This window comes from Psittacula echo (genome assembly GCF_963264785.1).
Source record: "Psittacula echo genome assembly, chromosome: 11".
NCBI classification, from domain to species: Eukaryota; Metazoa; Chordata; class Aves; order Psittaciformes; family Psittacidae; genus Psittacula; species Psittacula echo.
This window is the reverse complement of record NC_137746.1, coordinates 6,357,926-6,366,867: the sequence shown is the minus strand read 5'-3', so window position 1 is coordinate 6,366,867 and position 8,942 is coordinate 6,357,926.

The following is an 8,942-nucleotide window of genomic DNA, read 5'->3' as shown; positions in this document are numbered from 1 at the left end:
GACTGGAGTAGAACAGTTTTTCCCTAAGCAAGACAAAGCAGGATAGGGAAATGAGTTAGTGGTCCAAGATTCTTCAGGCTACAAGAACAAACACAAGTTATTTCCCTACTTGAAAGTTAACCTCTACTTTGAAAGTGTTTCTGCTTGAGCCAGACAAAACAGAGACCTCTGAGAGAAGCAAGAGAGGTCAGTCCCCTGCTCTGTCCCTGCCTGATCTCCTAGCGCCTGTGCAATCCTCAACATGTGATCCATTGCACTGGCCTAAAAGTTAAACACACATTCTAACCTAGTTGTGTGGGGCCAGTGAGGAGAGAGAGGCATCTTCTGGGAACAGCTCAATCCCTCTGGAAAGACGTCTGAACTTCTGGGGTTGTCATTTAACATCTTGTTCCTGTTCTATCCTTCAGATAAATTAACTCCCTGTCTCTTTCCCTACACCCTAGTAAAGACCCAGCCATTTCTCCTATTCTCCCCTTCACCCTTTTTCACTGCCACCCCCACCAACCTCTTTGTCCTTCACGAATACCTTGCTGAAGCTTGGTATCTCAGCCAGGATGATGGAAAGGCATATCCACCTTCCCCCAGCCACCACGGCCCCAGCTCCTTCCTGAGCAACAGGGCCATGAGGAAGGACTTGCAGAGGTCCTGCCTTGGCTGGAAACCACCATGACTTGCAGTTCATGGTAGGTAGAAGGAGCTCTAGTGCAGTAACTTCATAAAGACTTATGATGGACTGGGACATACTGTGATACATTCCTGGTGGACAATAGCATGACCTCATGAAATCCTGTAAAGAGCATGAGCTCCATAGCTAATTGAGCTAGGATGGTTAAGGATGAAATCACCCACTCGGGTCTGGTGGCAGTTTTGCTTGAGGTCACTTCCCCGTGCTCTTCTCCCCTACAGCCACCCTGCAGAGACTGCAGTCACACACACACCGCTCCGGATTCAGTCACCACCACCCCAGCCAAGGATGAGATCAGCCATCCGGCACGTGGTGCAGAGCAATTGGCTTGAGATGAGCTAATGCTCTGCGCAGACGGATGGAGGGCGAGGAGGAGACACGCTGACTTGCTAGCTCATCCCATGACGAGAGGCATGGTCCAGCCCTTGCCCTCCCCGAGGACAGTGTGCAGCTCCCAGCTCCCAATGGGGCTCCACTCGGCATGGACAATGGAACACCCCAGTACTCTCAGATCTTTGTTGCCTTCCCTGCAACACCAAACCTTCTCCTGGGGTCTTGCACAGCATCTCACGCCATCCCATCAGGGTCCCATCTGTCTGTAGAGTGATGACATCCCCTCTGTGGGCTGGCATCCCAGCCTTCTGTTGTGCTGAGCTTCTGACTGTCCTGGTGCCAGATGGCTTTGGAGGCAGATGACTTCATCTCTTTTAAAGGGACAAGGGATCTGTCAGTACTGTCATGTTGGAATCTGTGTGCATCATCCTTTGTGGGGAAGCCAACGAGGGGACCGTGGCACAGGAGTAGATATGATCCCACAAACGGCCCAAAGAGACTTGGGTTTGAGTCCAACACTGCTAACCTCATGTCCTTCACTCTTAGCAATGCATTGTGTTTGATCTTTCCCACCCAATAGCCTTGTACAACACCGTAAAGAGTGAGAGGCCTGATTGAGCATGAGCTTTGTGATGATGCCCTCCTGTGTATGTAAATCAGAAGAAGTGGTTTGCATTACACCTGCCTGTATCCCCAAAATTATGATGGGTGGCTTGAGTCAAACCCACCTATCAATGGGCTCCTCTTGGACCTCAGGCCAGGGTAAGCTGGAGCTACTTTAAGGAAATCCCAGTTCAAGTTCATGTTGGGCAAAAAGGGTGAATTTTGGACTGAGAATCAGGTTTGCACACAGATGTGGCTCAGGACCTTTGGTTACCACTCAGAGGGTCTGCTGCAAAGGGAGAGATGGATCCACCCTGTGCCTCTTGTGAGGCTTCAAGAAGATGGGAGAAATGCAGCTGCCTGTCCCTCTCTGTAGAGAGCAACCACCTTGCTCCAGGGCGTGTTCTGCCCAGCTGGGAGCTGACAGTGGTTTGCAGCTCCACTGGAACCATCCCTGACTCATTGGAGCAGCTTCATGGTGGGTTATCATCAGCGCTGGTCAAGGAGGTTGCAGTGCACCCACATACAGCAGGAGCTGATTCCTGTGCAGGGCTGGATCCTCCCTTCCCCCAGCACACACGCTCCCGCTTGTTGGGGAAAATGCCGCTGTTGTTCCAGGCAGATAATAGCCCCTTCCCTTGCAAGTCCCTGCACGCTCCCGTGCTAACATACCCACAGAGCATTACAGCACGGCAGATGCTCAAAGGCCAGACCCACAGATCGGCTCTCCTTTCTGCAAAGGGGAAACAAACGCTGCTTGTCCCTGAGGGAGGTAACCCACTGTCTGCCTCGGCTCTGCTCTGGGGCTCGTCAGATCCCAGCAGATCAGTGCGCAGGCATTGGCTGCAGGTTTGGAAGTGGCCTGGTATATCACAATGGGAGAGCAATGGGAGCTGGGACCACTTTGGAAGTGCCCATCACAATGGCTGGAGCATTTCAGACCTTAGCTGGGCCAGCTCGATTAAAGACTGCCAGACCATCAGCAGGGGTGATAAAGAGGGGTTGCACCATCACATCTGTTTCTAAGGGCAGGAGGGTTTGGAGAAACACCCCAGTCCCACAGAAGCACTGCCCTGACCTCCAGATCCATGGAGGTGATGGTCCAGCAGGGCCAGTTGCAAGTATTGGCTAGGAAGGGCACGTATCTAGAGGATGAGCTAGGAGATGGGCCTGCAGGCATGTGTACATGAAGCAGGCAGGTCTGGTCCCCAGAGCAGTGAGTAGGTAAAGCCATTGGCAGTGAGGCCCCTTTAAGTGTTTCTTGTCAATCCAGAGAGGCCCGTGGTGATTTCCCTACCCTAGCCTGAACATGCTGCTTCTCTGCAAAACTGCGTGCAGCTAACCTGCAGCAGAACTCTTGGCTTTATCAAATGGAGATCTTGGGCGGAACCAGGAAATGAAATCTCTCCCCATGATTAGGGAGAAAGGAGCGTCCTTGCCAGCCAAGTGATGGAGCTCTGACATTCCCTGTGCCCTGGAAAAGAGCCTGTTGCATCCGACAAGATCCCAGCAGCAGGACGTGGTGGCATGAAATGTTGACACCGGCTTATGGAGCTTTTGTTGGCTTGTTTGATTGACTGCCTGAGTGGTGTGAAGCGGCACTCAGGGCAAAGCCAGGCATCATGCATGGCTCCCTTTTCTTTCTTTCCTCCTGGCACAGCTCCTCCAATCCTCTTCGCTTGCAACCATGGGTAATTCTGCAACCCATCCCTTCCTGCAGAAGCAGGAGTTGCTCCTTGGGTTAAACATGGCACTTTTCTTCCCAACCCAGCCTGAGAGAGTTGAGAAGGCAGAGCCAGACAGTTCTCACCAGTCCCAGGCTCTCACTCACCACTGATAGAGAATTAACAGCTAGACCTCAGGAATTCTGTGCTTCTTTTCCTTCCTCAATCACTGGGATAGTAACAGATCCCACAAAGGGCCCAAAGAGACTTGGATTCCAGTCCAACACTGCTCTAAGAGCCCATGTTTGCCTTTGTATGGAAGGCAAGAATCCATCTTATAGGATTTTGGGGTCTCTTCTCCATAGCTTGAGTGCCACTCACCCTGATGCTACAATTTAATTAGGAAAGGCAATATTTCTTATTAAACCACCTGTACCTTTGGAAAAACAGACAGGATTTTGGACAATCAAGTTGTCTTTCACTTATGTCCCTAAAAAGCCTGTATTTTTTTTCCAACTACACCTGTTTGGCTAATATGATGTTTCTCTGCTCCATAGCCAGGGTACAAAGTCTTCTCTGAGAGCTGAATCTAAGTTCCTTGCAGCTGACAAGACTGGTACCATGCTCTGCCACTGCGTGGAAAGGAAAACTTGGTGCCACCAATCTGCTGGCAACAAGGTGAAGTTGTCAGTGGCTTTTGCATGGGCATTTGTACACGTTTTGTAAGGGGACTCCTAAATCGTGCCCAGCCTTTCTAAAAGGGTCTGCCTGATAAACAGCTCTTCCGTAAGCAGCAGCTTCCTCAAACAGCATTTCATCAACAGAGGGACTGAAAGAGAGCCTCTGTGACCACCTGGCAGAGCAATGAGACAGGGCAAAAGGGAGAGCTGTCTTGTGGGTGGCGTGCCAGTCTCCTGCCTTGCTGAAGATCAGCAATGCCAGTCCTGCTAGCGGAGAGCTCACACCTTGCTACGATAGATAGGACTAGATGAGACAAAGTCCCCAAGTCCAACGTCTCCAGGGTTACCCACCACTCCAGATGCAGGCGAAAGGAGAAAGGCACCTGGCCAGCTATGAAACACAGGGAAATGCTGGTGCTTGTAGCAATCAGCTGATGCCCTGCAGCCAGTTTGCTCACTTGTACCTGGGTATGTCTAAACATAATACAAGTATTGTTCCTAGCCCTGCCTCAGCCCCATTGACATCCAGCCACCAACACTTAATTTTCTCACCTTTCACTGGGAGACACAGCTGCACGAAGGAACTTTTCCTTTCATTCCTCCCAAATGCACCTCCCATTGCCATTTCTGACTGATCACCTGGACTCCTCTCGTGAGACATCTTAAAGAGGAGATGATTTGCAATTTCAAGGTACTGTTACCTCTACTCTCACTTTCATAATTCTCAAGACTTCCCAGCCAATTCCCCTACAAGTCATCTGACCAAACCAGCTGAAGAAATGGGAAGGCTGCACATGTAAATCCAACTCGATTTATGCCCTCTTCTCATTCAGTTCAAACTATTTCTGAAAGGCCATGATAAGCTTGAAATCAAAGTCCTTTAAGATGATTGTTAAGATGCTGTGAGGAGAGCACCTGGCATGAACATCTGTAGCAAAAAAGCCAGCAGACCAATTCCCAACCCAGCACTGTCCCAGGGTGACACCAGGAAGATCATTCAGTCCCACCTTGCTGTGCAAATTTCCTCTCTCATTCTTGGTACAAACCATTCACTAGATTTAATCTAAGACGCTGAACAATTTTGATTCAATCAAAACTGCATTTTTTGGTAAATTTACCAGATTGCTCTCACCTCTGAATAGGCCGATATACCATGGATCAACCTCTTCACATCTTTTTGGATGTGCACCATGAAATCATATGGATTTTCCCATGGACTGGTGTCCTGTGATTTAATGCAACAGTGTCTAGTTTGGGACAAGTTCCATTCAAAGCTGTCTGTGTGGCTGGAGGATGCACAACCTGCTGTCCTGGGGCTTTGCTGGTGACTACTAAGGTGCAAGTTTGCGCCAACCACTCCTCAAAGGGGATGCTAATGGATGTGCTCACTTCCGTCATTGTCCCTTGCACAAAAGGAGCAGTTAGACACCTATTCAAACTGTTTAAAGTTAAAACTGTCCTATTTCCATATTCTTTACTTGTATCTGTTTTCCTAAAACTGTACAGAAAGCTTTCTGACAATTTACTCGGCCAAAACACACCAGAAGGGGAGAAAACTTCATCTAACCCTGAGCATTCATTTCCCACATTGAGATCTACCCCTGTATCTGCCCAAACCCCATCACAATCTAAAGGGGTTACATTAGTATTTACCGAGGTTTGGGGGGAAAAAGAGGAGGGGAGAGGGAAGGGGATTGGGACAAAGAGGACTGAAGACACCCACAGACTACCCATGCTCTAGCCGATGTGGCAAGGAACACCCATAGAAGGGTCCACGTCCCTTCCCCTCCATCCATCCCTAACCAACACAGGCAGCGTCGGGATGCTCTTTCTTTACCAGGAAAAATCCCACAAAGCCCAGTACAACGATCAGTCTCTATATGCTGCCATCTCTCCCTCCTGATTCCCTCTCTTTTCTCTGCCTCCTGCCTTTTCAGGACAGGGACCACTTTTTCATCCTCTGTTCAGCGCCGAGCACCCCGGGGGCTTGTTGGCAGTAGCTGGGGTTTCTGGGGGCTCCCCAATACAAACAACAACAACCTTCAAAGTGCCTCTCCGCATGCAGCTGCTCCAAGGGCAGATTCAGGTTTCCCCCACCCCCTTCTCCCCATCCCTCCTTGCAACACCCACCTGGCAGCTAGTTAAAAACAACCTTTGGGTTTTTCAGGTGTGTTGGAGGGATTTACCTGACATATTCTGCCTTACCTCTCCCCCCCTCCAGTTGAGTTGGATTTGATGGCAATATGAGTTAATCTAACAGTAAAACGCTCTGCAATTATTTGGCTCTAAGGCTTGGGTCCTTGCCCAGCCCTGACATACACACACACACAAGTTCACTTCTCCAGCGAGGGAGGGGGCGATGCCTCTCCTCTTCCTCCTCCTCCAGTCCGTCACGGAAGGGCTGGCTCTTCACCGAGGGAGTTCCACCTCCCGCAACTTTCTCCCTGGCTGCTCTCAACCTGTGCTGCCGGAGTTCCAGCCGGCAAAACCCCGTCCTGCAGGGATTTCTCCGAGCCCGCTCCTCTGATTTACAAGCACCATGGACCCCCGGCAGCCGGCAAGGTGCTGCTGCGGGAGAGGATTTTCAGCCGTGAGAGCAGAGAGGCAGTAAACTTAAGGAGAGGTCTCCCTCCTGTTGCAACAGGTAAGGCACGCTGCTGGCTGGTGTGGGAAGTTGAAATGACTCAGGGAGCAGTCTGTACAGCATGGATGGAGGAAGGCATGGAGGATGCAGAGATTTAGTCATAAAACTGCTTTTGCATGTGAGTAACTTGCTGGAAACAGACTTATCCTAAAGATACGGGTTTGGGATGCAAAGGGAGAGCCTTTCATCTCTTTCTCCCTTCTGGGAGGTTGTAGAAGGAGAGAGGAAAAGCTTCATCTGTATTTGCATCTGATTTTAGCTGGGAAACTTTATCATGCTGCAGCCAGTTTGCACTACCTGGAGTGGGTGGGCTCCAGGTAGCAAAGGCAAAATCCAAGCTGTTGAGCAAGGCAGGTGAGGAGGGACTGAATGGAGACAGGCTCCAGGTGTCTGAATGGGGCCAGATTTCTGCAGGGATCATGCTTGTGCTGGAGTCAATGGATGTGCTGCTGCAGGAGCAGTGATGGCGTCCGGCTGTAGGCTCGGTTATGGGTACAACTGCACTAACTGGGGTGAAGCGGTGCCACTCCAAGCTCTGTCTCCGTGTTCCCTGTTAATCCAGTTGGGGATCCCTGAGTATAGCCAGGGTGCTGGTATTTCCCTAGCCCTGCATCCCTGCGTTCTCAGGCAAGAACTCCTTGTCTGCCCTGGTCCTGCTCCACAACAGGCAGCAGAGCCAGGGAGCTGAGTTGAGAGCCACCATCCTTGCTCCACACAGGAGCATGTATGTAAAGGTGTGTGTATTTGCATCAGTGCAGCTTTCTTCACTATCTGGTGCCTGATGGCAAAATAAGATGAGATCCCAGAGCAAATACCATCCCAGTTCAGGGCATGCAGGAATTATATCCAGCATGCATGTGCAGCGATGAAAGACATGAAAATACAGGAGGAAGGGAGGCCTGGGCACTTGAAGCAAACAGGGCCCTTCCAAACAGCAGTTACCAGCTAATCAGCCTCACGGGGGAATTAGAGGCAGACCTGGTGGAGTGCAGCACTCCAGAGGGGCAAAGATCAGCTGTCACACGACAGGGGTTGCTTCGGACATAACTCTTGAAAGGAGCTGGTGCTCACTTGGGTTTGCTGCTGTGAAAGGCTGAGATATACCAGAACTCATGGAAGCTCAGGCTGTGCAGTGGCCAGAGAGCTGGGCAGGCTTTGCTGGGGAAGGCAGGGCTGTGCCAATGGGTTCCTCTTCGCCCAGGGTGCCTCAGATCCAGGCAGGAGGGCATGGAGCCTACTGTGTCCGCTGCTCCGGCACTCAGAGTGGCAAAGAGTGGGCATGGGATGCATGAGAGCTGCCACAGCTCTCCAAGCTGTCAGGTAGAGAGACCTGGGAGGTTATCGGAACCTCAGGACGGAAAGCAAACAGTCTGTATCGGGCTCCTGAGGAAGGCTGGGCTGTCTCGGTATTCGGGGTGGTAAAAATCACTGTGCTTGGTATTGTGCACCCTTATCATCGCCTAATGCTCAGTGCACCTCGCCTTATCAGAACAGTTCAGGGACATCCGCCTGTCTGATAAGAGGTTGGGGTTCCTGAGGGTCTGAGCATGCAAGAGGTTTCTAACCCAGCCAGGGGCTTCAGTCTCTCCTTCTCCCCATGTTCTTGTACCCTAATGTGCTCTGTAATGTAGCAAAAGTGAGCTAAACCACCCTGCCTGTGAAGGGATCTGCTCCTCTCCTGAGCCTTTCCCATAGCTACAGCTTGCAGCACGAATGTATTTCAAATCCTAACTCTCAGAAACCAGTGCGTCTCCCAGCCCTGCAAACAAACAAGCACCATTCATGTACGAAGGGAGAGTTCAAAGGAGGCGTAACACCTGGAATCAAACATCTGTTAGAAACTAATGCATTTTGCATCCTACGCTCCTGCCAACTGCTCCAAGGCAAGTCCTAGAGGATCGTTCCAGCTACCTCCGTGCTACAGAAATGGCATTCCCTGCTCTGCGCGCCTTGCTTTGTGTTTTTGCCACGTGTAGAGTACTCGAGTGCAGCTGCACCTCGAGCAGTAGTGGGCTTTCTTCTCTATCATGCAGAAGCATAAGAGAATTAAACACTCTCAGCCTTTTTTTTTCCCTTTTAAACTGGGTTGGCAACACCGATGCTCCATTGTCTATTAGCAAGCTGATGTGCTGAGCAAGCCATTTTTCCTCTCAACCACACTTTTTCCTTGGCAATGGGGCAGGTACTGGTTTATTAGCAAAGAAACTTTCCTAATTCTTGGAAACAGGAGCTCCAGGGAGGGGCAGGCTGCGCGGGCTGTTAGGAAGGTTTGTAGCTCAGAAATGAACAAGCAGCAGGTTTGAAACAAACCAAAGGAAGTTTGGTTTTTTCTC